General features: G+C 33.0%; 1 long non-coding RNA gene across 1 annotated transcript; it reads left to right on the forward strand.

Moving 5' to 3' along the window:
- Positions 1 to 4,465: 4,465 nt before the first annotated feature.
- On the forward strand, positions 4,466 to 14,488 carry LOC145686268 (uncharacterized). The gene is made up of 2 exons (XR_014131571.1): positions 4,466 to 4,623; positions 14,169 to 14,488. It is a non-coding gene; the product is annotated as an uncharacterized LOC145686268 (long non-coding RNA).
- The last annotated feature ends 615 nt before the right edge of the window (positions 14,489 to 15,103 follow it).

Genomic DNA, 15,103 nt, shown 5'->3' on the forward strand with positions numbered 1-15,103 from the left:
TAGTGGTGTGGGACAAAAGTCATGTTTTGAAACGGATAATACAAAATATTTTTTCAGTTCTACGTATGACTTTCTTGGTTGGTTGTTTCCCATAATTAATATTTGTAACGTAATTACGTTTGTAACGTTCGTACAAATGCGTTAACTTGTTGTGCTCCCATTCATTCGTAGCAAGTTAAGTAAGATCGTACAGTTTACAAGCATACAATAGAAAAACAGAGATTAAAATGCTTCACATATAACTTCACAAAATCTGTATTTAAGATAGCTAGAGTGGACAGCAGCAGCTTCGGATAAACATAAATAGTCAGGCGACGCAAATATTGGACTGGTGCTATTCAAACGTCAGATTTTACATTTCCTTCTAACCCAGTTTTCCGAAAGCAATTATTAGATCGACCAAGGTCACGCTACAACTCATAAAATTTCATACATGTTCAGAAAACAGGATGGGGTTCCCAGCCAGCCAGAAAAAAAGTGTATTGTAAATTGTTCGTTATGGGAATAAACTGGGACATTCTGCACTAACCATGAAAAATATGAACAGTGTACTAGCACTAGGAATACTGAATAGTCTCCATATGTTGTTGGTTTGTGAAATTTCGTGCCGGTGACACAATATTAAAAAATGAGCCCAATGGTGACCGAGTAACTGGATGTTTTGATGATTATCTAAAATACACCATGGAAACGAACCCCCAGGAAAGTGTTTTTGCAATTAGATTTGAGGTTGCCCTACAGTCGTTCAGTGGATCGAGAGCTCCACGAAATCAGTAAAATAAAACATTTTATACAAGAATTACACATGGAATGACGAACGAGGATAACCGTCTGGATGTGTACAGTCATAAACGATATTACCCATGGGTTGGAGGTGTAAGAAATGATAGCTCCAACCTATACTTAATATTATTTCTCACTGTACAATTTACTGTGCGTACGGAATAATTGTGAAGGTCGTCTTACTCCAACTGTCACTTCTAAAGAGAAATAAATCTACTACGACAAGTGAAAGAGCAGTGATTGGATCGTAATGAACGTCCAAGATAGCTTCATAAACTGTCAATTCATCCTTAGAATGTATGTTACTGTAGGAATTGTAGTCCATGGTGTAGTTGATCCATAATGTATTTTTGGTCGGTTGGAGACCATCACTGAGGATTGTTATAACGCTGTACTCCACGAAATGCATCACAAACTTGCCTGCAACAATCTAGCAGTGGTCAATAGACATCGTGTCCACCTCTAGCACGAAAATCCACGCCAACATGACGTTTAGAAAGCGATGCAGATTTTTCATATTGTCCAATATCGAATATTCGTCACCCAGCGATATGTCGATTACTTCTTGTGTGGGAGGGAAGAACTTCTCTGATGATCAGTCGGTTCAGCGTACTGTTGAGGATTTGCTCGCATCGCAGACTTCAGGCTTGTTTCGTCATAATATTGAATCGATGAATAAGCGAGGGATATGTGTGTGTGTGCAGTCTGAGACTAATTTGACTCAAACGATATTACTGTTTTTCTTTTTTTCATCGCCATTTTTAAACAAGTTCTATCGATAAACATAAAGAAGTCACGTCAAGCAAATATTGGATTGATGAGATTGGAACGTTAGATTTTACATCTCGGAGGCCACTTTCCGAACGTAATTATTAGATCGACCAAGATCAAGCCACGACGTCAAAATTTCATGTATGTAAGCATTGGGTCCAAAGCAGCCATAAGAAACTGTATTGTTAATAATATACTTCGTTTTCTTCATGTAGAGGTACGAGCAAAATAAGTGACGCATCTCTTTAATCTGATGCTTTTTTTAAAAACAATGTCCGTTTTTTTATATGTTCGAAATTTTGGAAGATTTCCAGAGCAGGAAAGGTAAATGATAAATATATTTTTAATGTTTGTGTTCAATATTATTTTAAAATAAAGAAATTAGAAGCAGAAAAGCATTAATTTGGCCAAAATTATCAAAATTTCCAACTCTATTGGAAGGGGTAATTTTCTAGGCCAGAAGAGAATTTTGTAGTTCAATGTAGAAGTGAGACCTCCACGTCAGTGATACTTAGAAAAACAATACATATGTTTAATCCTAATCCTGATATCAAAGTAAGAAAAAATGCCGTGCTTCCATTTTTATTAGTGTTCTTTTTTTTTTTTTTTTTTTTGCAAAAGTTCCCTAATTATTTTCTGTATACTCCATTATGCATAAGGAATGCTTTCTAGTAAATTCTTATTCTTAAAAGCAGTTATGTAGGTAATTTTTATCCTTTTTAACATTACGTATTGTGTCGAAAATTACAATTGTCTCGTCTCGTGGCATTACTACTTAATTAATGCAATATAGAATTTTCCCCTTTATCTACTTGTTTCATAACAGACTCCCCTATTAAAGGTTTGATTTTATTTTAAACATTTATTAAGGTGAAAGTTCTATGATGCATTTAACCCAGTAGGACTCTTCGAGACAAGACAGTTATATAAATTTTGTGACGAGACAGTATTTTGAGGAGACGAGAAGTGTCGAGATTTTATACTGTCTCATCTCGTTTCGTAACAATATATAACTTGTATTTTCTCGATAACGAGCGGAGACTTCAATGTGAAAGAAACATATAAGTTTCGATACGAGACAGCATTTGCACGAGACCAGATGAGACAGGCCATAATCTCGTCTTGTCTTGTCTCGTTTCGTGACAAAAATTATAAATTAGTTACCTTTGTCTTAGCAAAATTTTAACAGTAACTGCAAATATCAGTAACTGTCAAAAACGTTTAAATAAATGAACAACTAGTGAATTCCTGACACAATCGCATTTTAAACTCTTGGAATGTAGTTATTTGTTTGAATGTAGTCGTTACCCTCATTTGTGCTTTTGTTGACTAGACTCGTTGCAAAATAAGGAAAAGAAAAATATGAAGTGAGCTAGTGGCAAGGGCTTTCCCGAAAAGAAAAATCCATTTTAAAAATCACTACAGAGCAAAAACGGTATGATAATAAATAGAAAAAACTGTTTTCTGTAATCCGTTAAGTGTCCGAGGAATGTGTCTCATTTCCATCTTTTACTCGCCACTAAAATCGGAAATGATAGAAATCTACACTTCCGCTTTCAATTTTGAGCTAAATAAAGCGAAAACGATCAGAAATAGCGAAAAGAGTTTGTTTTTATTTGTATCGATTTAGCATTCTAAGAATAGTCACCATCTTCTCTCTTAGTCGCGGTGCATGGAGTCCTTGGTTTGATCCCAGCTCGCGCCAAGTGAACTGTGCTGTAGACGAATACCGTGTGGGTGTTCTGGGAGTTCTCCCGTTTCTTTCCACTTTCTTCATTCCAACATTTCATTCATTTATCATCATCATAGCCTCCTTTAGCCTAGCTGGCATAAGCATGGGACATACAACCTAAAGATTTCACTTTATTTCTTCTCTCTTAATCTTCTATCTCAGCCAGCGAATAACCTCTTTCGGTTTTAACGTTGATCACTTTAGAATAAAAGTGGTAATAGGTATCAAGAAGCGATAATTCTGCAATCAATTAAGCGTTCACAAAATATTAGGATTAAATTTCTAGGATTTCGGCATCTATGACCATGTTACCTCATGACGTATGAGGGATGACGTCCCTTGGCGATCACACTATCTGAAGAAAGGGAAGGAAGAAAGGATTGGAAAAGGGACTAACCGACTGGAATATGTATTAGGTATAGTCTCGACATTTGCTTGAGGAAATGAAGAAAACCCAGGAAAAAATCAATCACAATGACTGGCCTAAAAAACCTTTTACACATTTTGACCGGGAATTGAATTCTGGACTCCTTGCAAAGCGTTAGAGACTACCTACAATTAGCCACCGTCCCCAAAATATCAAAATATAACCCTTCTCCACTCTAATCTATCTACTAAAAAAGGAAATAGAGAAATCTACCACTTCTGGTTTCAATATAATTGAGAAAATATTACGTCATTAGTAACTCTTGAATATAATAAGAAATTGGTTGCTATAACAACACAACAGTGTCAAGGGAATTTTCATTGTTGAGTCGTCAAAAAAAAAGAAATCAAACTTTAATTATCACATGTTAATGTTAAGCCGTGTTAACTTTATCACTCTATGCTAAGCTATCCTTTCACTCTAGTTTCCTCGTTTTAACCACCTCATGTATTGTTTTGAACCAAAGGGGAAAGACATGGTCAGTTGATTCTTGGTTTACTTGTTCTGTGTAACTGCATAATTATAATAAATAAATAAGTTATATATAATCTTCATTGGCATATTAAGACATGTAAATATAGACAATAGGTGACATCAAAGATAATATTAATATTTCCGTATCACAACTACAGATTTACTTTGAAACAAACAAGTAGAAAATATCTATACATTTAGAGTTTTCAAGAAATATTTGGATAAGTTAGAGAACGACCTATTTGGAAAGGAAATTTAAATGAACAAATAACTAATATGATAAGAAATAACGTCGTTAAAGAATATTTCAAATATCTTAAATGATATTTAAGTGTTGTTTGGAACATATATATAAGCAACATTTTGTGAAAAGACAGTAGATAAATTCATTTCTGGTTGAATTTAAGTCACCACTACAACCATGCAGTTGTATCTGGTAAGTAAAGTTTACAAATCAGCTAATATAACTTGACTTGCATTTCCTGTGCCATGCATTTTTTTTAAATTACAAATGTTCAAAAAGTAAATATTCATTATACTAGATTGTATTTCGCATTTCTTGTGGCAGTCTTTTTCGTATAAATATTACGAGAGTTCCGTAACCAAAACCTATTTTCTCCAGTGGTGGATATAGGTCCAATAGTTTTTTTGAGTTTGAAATTTTAGAGTAAACTCATAATATACCTATCATAGTCTGGGTTCTGCCTCGCACCCCCCTCCCCATTTTTTTTAACTTGTAGATCTACATCCGATTTTTTCTCACGAAATCAATTTGGGATCAACGCTTGCAACTATCTTTCTCTGTCTGTTTCGAGTCCAAAAGGGTTTTTATTAAACAATCCCTTTTGGTTCTGCACTCAGAAACGTTCCGATTGTGGTTTCGGGCAAGAGACCAGTAGAACTAATTTACGCCTATAAGTTCCTTTACCAAAACTCTATTAAATTTTCTGACAAAGACTCAGTTACTTGTCACTGGATTCGTACGTATCTCGAAAAGAACATATGTAGTGGTTCGGAACCCGCTTTAACGTTAGATGTCTCTAAAGCTGAATTGTCACTTTACAAGAATCAGCAATAAAACTTGAGTGAACAAACTATAATAGAGATAACACAATATTATTACATTTATAATCGTTAACTATAAACGAAGATCACGAAATGCATTTCTTTTTAGCCACTTTAGTATATATGTACAAACGCTAGAGAATTCAACATGCTACATTTCTCCACACTGTTTCAGTTGATAAAACTAAATTTTTTAAACATTCAATTATTTCACAGTTCTGTTTGAATAGTAGCAGTTCGGATCGGGATATTAAACATGATTAGCTTAACTTCAATAATCTATTGCACTTTAGTCATTAGCAGTGATTAGCAGAAGAGAATTTTTTAACCAGAAAAGAGATATCCGTTTACCGCACACTAATCTGCGTCACACAAAAATAAACTGATTTGTTTGTTATGCCCCACAACTATTCTTGTTTATACCTTGTTTATTCCTTTTGCTTGTCATGTTGTTTGTTTATTTGTGTCTTTGCTTTCTGTGTTTATATTCGTGTTGTTCAGTATGTAAATTTTATTTGTTATATGTTTTGTCATATGTCAACTTAATTTTGGTCGGTACCAGAAATTAATTTATTTAAATATTAAATGAAGAAGAAAGAATATTAAGAATGAGAAGAATAATAAGTGAAAGAAAGGTAATTGTGATTGGTAATTGTTAATCCGTTAACTTCTAACTGCAAATTTAATAAAAATAATAATCTTCAGAAGTTATTAATGTGTTTGAATCGTCATCGGCTAAAAGTTGTATAATTTAATTTGTAATTATTCAAGTTTCGAACGTGTTGTGGATATTTTAAAAGTGCCAGGAAAGTAATGAATATGCAGAGTTAAATACTTTCTTCTAGGGCTTAGGCCCTTACTCTTCCATACCGCCACATCACCTTAAAATTGTTTTGATGTAAACTATTGTGTAATCTGCAATTATACAATCCAAATTTTAGTAATCTTCTACAATGTAATTAATATAAATCTCATTTGAAATTAGTTATTTGTCTCGGCACGACTTTACAATAATCATAATGTCTATTATGTTACTGAACCTTTATCTGCATGACTGAATGTCATATGAATCCGCGTAGCAATAAACATAATCTATTCCATTGTATAAAACAGAGTTAGTCAACGAAGTCTGAATATTGAATCATGAAGTTAGGTATCATATACAGCAATGCCAAAACGATTATTATATATACAGAGGCTATATAAAAGGGATAAGAGAGATAATTATAAATATGAATATTTAAAGATAAATGTATTTATGGAAGATAAATGTATTTATGGAAGATTTAAAGAATGTACTTAATATATGACAGAATTTATATTTAATATACGTTGCCTTTGTGGAATTAATGAGCTTTGGGTAATGCTGATTATATAAATAGTAACTTCAGAGTCATAACAAGATAAACTCTGATCATGGAAATGCTAGATGCGGAAATTCTTAATTAAGTTCGGTAACCAAACAGTATTATTGATTTGTCTTAAATTTAGTTGTGGAAATCCGAATTTTACTTGAATATTTCCATACATTCAATCAGTTAGTCACGGTTTCTTTTCATATCGCACCGTGCAATGTGATCATATAGGTCTTCATGGTGTTACTTACTTCCGAAATCAAGGATCTGGAACTAAATACGATTTTCCACGTTTTGCAGAAACGTGGTGGCGACTCAGTTTTAGGGCTATACATAACTCCAAAATAAAAGTCAGATTTGTCAGAATCATGAAGCGTTGTCGATGAGCGTGACAAAGAATTTGGCGACCTTTCAGCCAGGATATTAGATAAAGAAGGCAAATCGTCGTGAAGATGTTAATAAATCGCTCTATCGAATATATGAAATATGAAGGAATGTTTTTGAAAATTTCTCCCTAAAATGTTAACTGTGAAGACGAGGAAATAAATATGGTGAATGTGGTGAGAAAGAAGAAAAGGTGCTACGGTCCTAGATACTATAAATATTAACATGTCAAGTATTGAAGTTGAAAAAGACTTTTTTTTTTTTAAGTGTTGCCGAGAAGTAGTTCCGACGATGGAGAATCCAGAAGATCAAGATATTGAATATTTTTCGAACTGGATCTGTCAAGACTGCCAATCGAAAGAAAGTGATAATTATAATAAGACAGATAGTGAGGATGATTTTGAAGATACAGAAGAAGACAAAGAGAAAGAAAAGGAAAGAGAGCTGGGAAAAGAAGAAGCTCAACGGAAAGAGATACAAAATTCAAAAGAAAAAGAAGGAGTGCCAAACGAAGAAACGAGACAGGAAGAATTGCAGAATTCGAAGGAAGAAGGAGAAATTGAAGAAAAAGCGCAGGCAGATAAAACAAAAGTTGTTTTACACGACGCCAAGGAACAACCGAATATGCCATCATCAGAGCTAAGTGATCAAGAAATGTTTAAACTGCTTATGCAACAATTATCCCTATTTCGATTAGAAGTTACTAATAATATAACAACATTGGCTAATAATATGCAAACATTTGGAAAAGAGTTGAAGGAAGAAATACGTGAGGACTTGAATATAGTTATTGGAGACCTGAAGAAACAAAGTGTAGATCAAGAAGAGCAGCAACCATGTGACAGTTTGATAGAAAATAGTCAGAAGAACACCACTGAGGGAGTAACGAAATTTATGGAAGATATTAGTATGTGTGCTGAAAGAATAGAATATGAAACTTTCTCATGTAGAAGTTCGAAAACTTCGAATTTGCTAATTGAGAAACCTTCTAAGAAGTTAAGAGAATCAAAAGAAGAAACCAAAATACGACCGCTGGGAAAAGCAAATATGAAAACATGCAAAGATAGAAAAACAAATATGAAAATATGCAAAGATAGAAACTGGAGAAAAAGAAAGACGAAAAGGCAAAGCAGAAGCAGGAAAAGAAAAGGAAGAAAAATCACAATGGCAGAAATTGACACCAGAGATCAGAAAAGGAAGAGAAAGAATTCCGATAAGAAAAGTTATTTGAAGAACAGGCCGAAGAAGAAGTCACGAAGAACAGGATGTTCGAACAGAAAGAAATCTAGAAAGAAGCCTAGAGAGAAGTACTGGAAGAAGAGGAGCACAAAATCTCAAGAAAAATTATGGAACCTCCAGAAAAAGAGGAAGAAAAGAAAGAAATTTGAACTGGACAAGAGATGGAAACATCATAGGAGGAAAGACAAGAAGGGAAAAAAAGAAATAAGTGGGAAAAACAAGCATAGAAAGAAAGAAAAAAGGAAACAGAAATATAAGGAAAGAATAAGTGATGGGAGAAGATGGAAAAGAAAGAGAAAAGAAAACGATAAATGGATGATGGTTGTTTTTCGTTCTTGTTGTTATATGTTATTGCCATTGTTCTTTCTGTTATTTTGTTTATTGAATTCCTAATTACACACTTATATTTTAGTTGACTGGTCCCTATATAATAACCGAATTCTGAAGAAATTATGCTGCTTTTGAAACCTAAAAATTGACGAAGCCAAATAATTTGCAATTCAAGAAACTTTTCAAATGTTCACCTGAATAGAAAATTATGCTATAGAGGCGACTCAAAAGTAAAAAAAAAAAAAAATTATCACTGATAATTTTTTTTTCTTGAAGAGGGGGAAAGTTGTTATGCCCCACAACTATTCTTGTTTATACCTTGTTTATTCCTTTTGCTTGTCATGTTGTTTGTTTATTTGTGTCTTTGCTTTCTGTGTTTATATTCGTGTTGTTCAGTATGTAAATTTTATTTGTTATATGTTTTGTCATATGTCAACTTAATTTTGGTCGGTACCAGAAATTAATTTATTTAAATATTAAATGAAGAAGAAAGAATATTAAGAATGAGAAGAATAATAAGTGAAAGAAAGGTAATTGTGATTGGTAATTGTTAATCCGTTAACTTCTAACTGCAAATTTAATAAAAATAATAATCTTCAGAAGTTATTAATGTGTTTGAATCGTCATCGGCTAAAAGTTGTATAATTTAATTTGTAATTATTCAAGTTTCGAACGTGTTGTGGATATTTTAAAAGTGCCAGGAAAGTAATGAATATGCAGAGTTAAATACTTTCTTCTAGGGCTTAGGCCCTTACTCTTCCATACCGCCACATCACCTTAAAATTGTTTTGATGTAAACTATTGTGTAATCTGCAATTATACAATCCAAATTTTAGTAATCTTCTACAATGTAATTAATATAAATCTCATTTGAAATTAGTTATTTGTCTCGGCACGACTTTACAATAATCATAATGTCTATTATGTTACTGAACCTTTATCTGCATGACTGAATGTCATATGAATCCGCGTAGCAATAAACATAATCTATTCCATTGTATAAAACAGAGTTAGTCAACGAAGTCTGAATATTGAATCATGAAGTTAGGTATCATATACAGCAATGCCAAAACGATTATTATATATACAGAGGCTATATAAAAGGGATAAGAGAGATAATTATAAATATGAATATTTAAAGATAAATGTATTTATGGAAGATAAATGTATTTATGGAAGATTTAAAGAATGTACTTAATATATGACAGAATTTATATTTAATATACGTTGCCTTTGTGGAATTAATGAGCTTTGGGTAATGCTGATTATATAAATAGTAACTTCAGAGTCATAACAAGATAAACTCTGATCATGGAAATGCTAGATGCGGAAATTCTTAATTAAGTTCGGTAACCAAACAGTATTATTGATTTGTCTTAAATTTAGTTGTGGAAATCCGAATTTTACTTGAATATTTCCATACATTCAATCAGTTAGTCACGGTTTCTTTTCATATCGCACCGTGCAATGTGATCATATAGGTCTTCATGGTGTTACTTACTTCCGAAATCAAGGATCTGGAACTAAATACGATTTTCCACGTTTTGCAGAAACGTGGTGGCGACTCAGTTTTAGGGCTATACATAACTCCAAAATAAAAGTCAGATTTGTCAGAATCATGAAGCGTTGTTGTTGAGCGTGACATGTTTATTTATACAGTACAGATGCAAAGCAGTAATCCAATATCGTAAAATTTCTTTCTGAAAAACTATGGCAACAACTGAAAATTTGAACACAGTTTTCTGTAAATTTAAAGAGTATTACTTTTCGTATGAAAGAAAACTACTTACTTTTTCAATGTGTATTTAGAGCTATTGAAAGATAATTGTACAGATCTTTGCAGCTTTCTGTACATATCAACATTTTTGTAGAGTAATACAAAAAGGTCTTCCTTAAGTCTTTCCTTTCAATGACTAGAAGGGCCAACTGAGGAAGGGAAAATTTATAAGTTAACGCTCAGTTTGTTAATTTTTATTTCAGGATTTTTTTCTCCAATAAAAATGTCGGAGGTATAATAGCCAGTATAGCTTTAGTGATGACCTCTCGCCTTTGTCACGTATCACATTTCGAATCACAAGGGAGTTTGAAACCATGTTCTTGTTGATTTTTGAGCCATTTATTCTGTAGAGCAATGCTAGAAGTACAGAAACTGGCAAGCATTTTGAGTCAACACTTCCAACACAGAAGATATATAAGACGTGGAAATGCAGCCTACCTGATATCCGAATCACATTAGTACCGATAGGATTCGAAATGGGGCCCCCCATATGTAAGGCATGCATGTTATAAGCGCAGGTGGCGTCTATTAGTTAAATTTTCTTTACTAATTGCGAATATTATGTCAAAAAAGATTGTAACGAAAGTTTTGTAAGTGATCATGTATTTCCAAGTGTAATTTTGTGGGTGAAATAATTAAGTACTACTTACTCAATTCACAAAACCTGCATCGTTCCTACCTAGTAGACTAGTCTGTGACACTAGCTCACATGATCCGGATTTCACGTTAACCAGTAGTTTCACGTCTTACATAGCCTCGGAACTAACAAGATACATGAAAGTCAAAATAAACAAAAAAACATCACAAGTATTTCTTAAAGTGTTGTAGAGAGGGAGCGCAATGACAGACTATTAATAACGTTTTGGTTAAGACATACTCTTGTAAAATACAAATAACAATGCATTCAGTTCTGATTATATCTGAAGGAAACCATTGAACATATGTCTACAGGTTCTTCAAAATATCAGGAAGTGCTATCATTTTAGAAATATCAGCTCATACCTGGGCTATAAAATTATTAACTTCATAATTTCTCAGAGAATAGAGCGTGAGCAGGAGAGGACAAAGGCACCCCAGGTGCCTGAATACAAAATTGATAATACGTATATAATGAGTGTATGATTCCCTCTTGACTATATGATTAGCGAATAGTGTTTACCATAGAGGACTCGGGTTTGATCTCTGGAGGAAACCTTTGTAGTTATGATCCCATATTAAGCTATAGATCTTGTTTCATATATCCTCAGTGCAAAAAGGGACGCTCAATTACAAAATAAACAATCAAACAAAGTTTGTAATATACATTTATCGATGTCACTCCAGGAGTTTGTATTCTCCTTTCTAGAGACACCTATTACAATTATTATTCAACAAAATAATCGGAAAATTCTACCAGTGTTGTATCCTTGATTGAGCATTTAATACATTTCATTTGCTATATAGAAAGTGAAGTGTAGCTTCGACACGGGAAAAAATATAAGATTTTCAAATTCTGTTAAAGTAAAGAATCACACCAGGCGGGCATCGAAATTTTTTTTATTGGAGGGGTCCAAGCTTTTGACGGGAGGGGCCAATACTACAAGCCACTTCGTCTACGCAGTATTGAACGGGCATTATTCTGTACGCTTAAAAGCGATAAGTAATTGTAAAATAATTGCACCTATAGATTTTTAAAAGTGATAGAACTATACTGAAGACAAAGTACCGGTATGTTACGTAACGTAAAAACGAAGGATGCATGCGTAAATCCTGTAGTTTTTGGACTTATCGTAGAACCCTACATAACATCCTGATGCAAACGTATAACTGGAAACATATGTTTTATACATACTTTCTATTTAACTGTTCCGAATAAACATACTTTCCATATGATAGAAAGAAATGTATATAGGCAATGAGGATCTCACATACAGATGGATGAACACCAGCTGACGTATGCAATATACGTAAGGCTAAATGTCCAACATCCTGCAGCAACATAATGTAACATCTATGCTGGAAGAAGGTAGTACGTTGTATTATATGAATAAAGTGTGCTCCTTACAGATTTCCGTAGTAAACAACCAATCTGTATATTTGTAGAATATATCGCTGTCCGGATAGCATATTTTTCTCAGTGTAGATTATTTTTGTATAAGAGAACGGATATAGATGAAATAAAAAATCAAATGTTCATCCTACATCAATCATTTTCCTGCTAAGCAAGTAAGTTTTATTGACAAAATGTACAAATAAAAGTTGAGTTACGAAGTTTTCAGGGGTTGGGATTCAGACTTAGTAGACCGTAGATCGAACTCGAGTCGACTCACCGACTACGCTAGTATGATTCTTTACTTAACATGAGGCTACTTAGGTTAGGAAAGAAAAAAAACAATATCTATATTTGAGTTTAACACCCAATACTGCAACATGAAGCGTCTGACAAAAGATTTTTCTATTGTTTTAGATAAATATGTATTTTACCTGCAAGTTTTCTGAGTATGTAGATACAAAAATAATTTCTTACAACTTATTTCACGAACCTAAAGTAATCAAATATTATTTCCTCTAAGCGAGTAATGATGGTATTTTTATGAAAGGCATTTTGAATTTCTGTTATAGTTTGTATGTGTGTCTGTTTCAAATACACATAAGAGAGCACGTTTGCTATCGTCAGCATCAACTGTAATGCTAATGCAGTTGCACATTATCATAAATAATTTATTTACGATTCATTTTAAATAATTACAAATACTTCATAGCAGTCACACAAAAGAAAGAGACATTTCTACGCTCTCGTTCGTTTCTTCTTTCCCATATATTGTTTTATATGTCAAAAATGTATAGAATTTTGAACCAGCGTATTAATGTTTTCTGATGATTGCGCGATTTAAAAAACAAATCTCCTCTTCTTTTCTGTCCGCTATAGCAACGCTGTTACAGCAATTTTAATCGAGTTGCTAAAACTCTACATTTTGCGGAGTTCTTGAAGAAATGGTTCTACCCCAAAAATATTACTCTCACTGATAGATACCAGTCTAGATTCACAATCTTTCTTGTTTTTATCGGGTCATAACTTTGTTCTTTATGGTCATTGGGAATACCAACTTTGGAATATATCATTCCTAAATTTAGTTTTCAGGTTCTCAAAACTCCATTTTACGGTATTACCCAACAGTTATTGATTTCTTAAGTCGGTGTATGAATTCTTCTTTAACAGAGACACAGAATATGCTAGGCTTAATGTCAAATCATCATTTTCTTTCTCTTAACAAAATTTTTATCATGCAGTTATTTGTATGTGTGTCAATGGTGGCTGAGTAGTCTCGTTGAAGCCACATTGATGCTAAGAATATGTTTGAATAACGTATGCGGAAGTGCAAGTAATATTATATTTACTAATAAGATTAACACAGCTTTTATTAACAATAATACTGTACATTATCCACATCAGATATTTAAATGTGCTAGTACAACATAGCTCCAGATGAGAGTAACAAATACTTACATCATAGTTGATTTTTCTGCTGGTGTTTGCTGTGTTTTTCAATATTTTGAAGATCATTCTGAGTACAAACACATTTTATTATGTATAATATCTGTTTTGTATAGGAAAATGGTCTTCAATACGTATCCTTCTATTACATCAAAATAAAAAGTTTGTACAATTGATTACAGAGAATGGGAAAGTATTATGTAACAAAAAAGTCTTACAATTAATACTCTCAAATGAAAATGTTTGGATGAGGTATTTCACAAAAAAGAAAATTATAATATCAAAACATAATGCAAGGCAGATTCTAAAATGTTTCTTGCCTTCATCTTAAAATTAATTTTGTGTTTTTGTTTTAGATTTTGCTGATAATAGCACTATTCGCTTTAAGTGCTGTGACTGCATACGGTGGATATGGAGGATATGGAGGATATGGCCGCGGATTTGTATATGGACATGGTGGATATGGTGGTGTATATGGATACGGACGTCAATACTTTCCGTATTGAGCCTTGCATTAATGTCACTAAAAACCATCTAGTTTGCAGTAAATTGCCAACAAAGAGAGATGGTTCTTTTAAAATTCTTTAAACAAGGAATACATTAGTGCTTCCTTCTTAAATGTCTGTTCTATTTTAGAAAGTTCAGATAATAAAATAACATTTTAGTGCAAAATAAAGTTGTTTCTGTATGTGTTCAATACCCTATATGTAATTACATCTTGTAATATGAAGTGCTGTGGCTCCCATAACGTAGTCAAAAATGTCTTCGCCTTTCCTGAGTTGTTTTTCGGTGAGGACTAAAACATCATTTTCAGACTAGCCATCCTGAGTGAGGAAGGATTTTTCCTGGACATTCCTCATTCATACCAACCAACACACAGGTTTTAGACTGCTTCATTCCTTTCCTTATTCCTTTCTTCCTTAAACTTTCCTCCAGTGATGACAACCTGAAACTTTAAAAAATCCCATGTTTAGAGGTAGAAATTTCCATCTTGCTCTTGAATTTCCCACCTTACACTGATTACAAAAAATTAGGGGAAAAAAGCTTATAAAATATGGAAAATTAATCTACTCTGTAACATTAATTTTCTTCAATATCAGCTAGTAGTTATCAGTTATCATTTATTCGTAAGCCTGGATCGTCTACGTTTAGGAATAGTTTTTTAAAAAAGAATTTTACTTAATTCAAAGGACGAATTAAAACTTTTGACGAAAACAATTTTATTTTGTCAGAATTTAGTATTTTCATCACATGTTTAAGTCGTTATCTTCTACTTAACCTAATTATAATA

The sequence above is a fragment of the Thermobia domestica genome, chromosome 1, assembly GCF_964235325.1.
Source record: "Thermobia domestica chromosome 1, izTheDome1.hap1.1, whole genome shotgun sequence".
In the NCBI taxonomy this organism is placed as follows: Eukaryota; Metazoa; Arthropoda; class Insecta; order Zygentoma; family Lepismatidae; genus Thermobia; species Thermobia domestica.